The sequence below is a fragment of the Somniosus microcephalus genome, chromosome 9, assembly GCF_052327205.1.
Source record: "Somniosus microcephalus isolate GS21.2 chromosome 9, FLI_Smic_1.0, whole genome shotgun sequence".
NCBI classification, from domain to species: domain Eukaryota; kingdom Metazoa; phylum Chordata; class Chondrichthyes; order Squaliformes; family Somniosidae; genus Somniosus; species Somniosus microcephalus.
In genome coordinates, this window is record NC_140995.1 from 22,060,844 (window position 1) to 22,061,066 (window position 223).

A 223-nucleotide genomic window follows, 5' to 3' on the forward strand; every position below is an offset into this window, starting at 1 on the left:
AGACACAAATACAAGCTAAATGGTACAATTTTAAAGGGGGTGCAAGAACAGAGAAACATAGAAACATAGAAGATAGGAGCAGGAGTAGGCCATTCGGCCCTTCGAGCCTGCTCCGCCATTCAATGTGATCATGGCTGATCATCCAAATTCAGTACCCTGTCCCTGCCTTTTCCCCATATCCCTTGATCCCTTTAGCCTCAAGAAATATATCCAACTCTTTCTT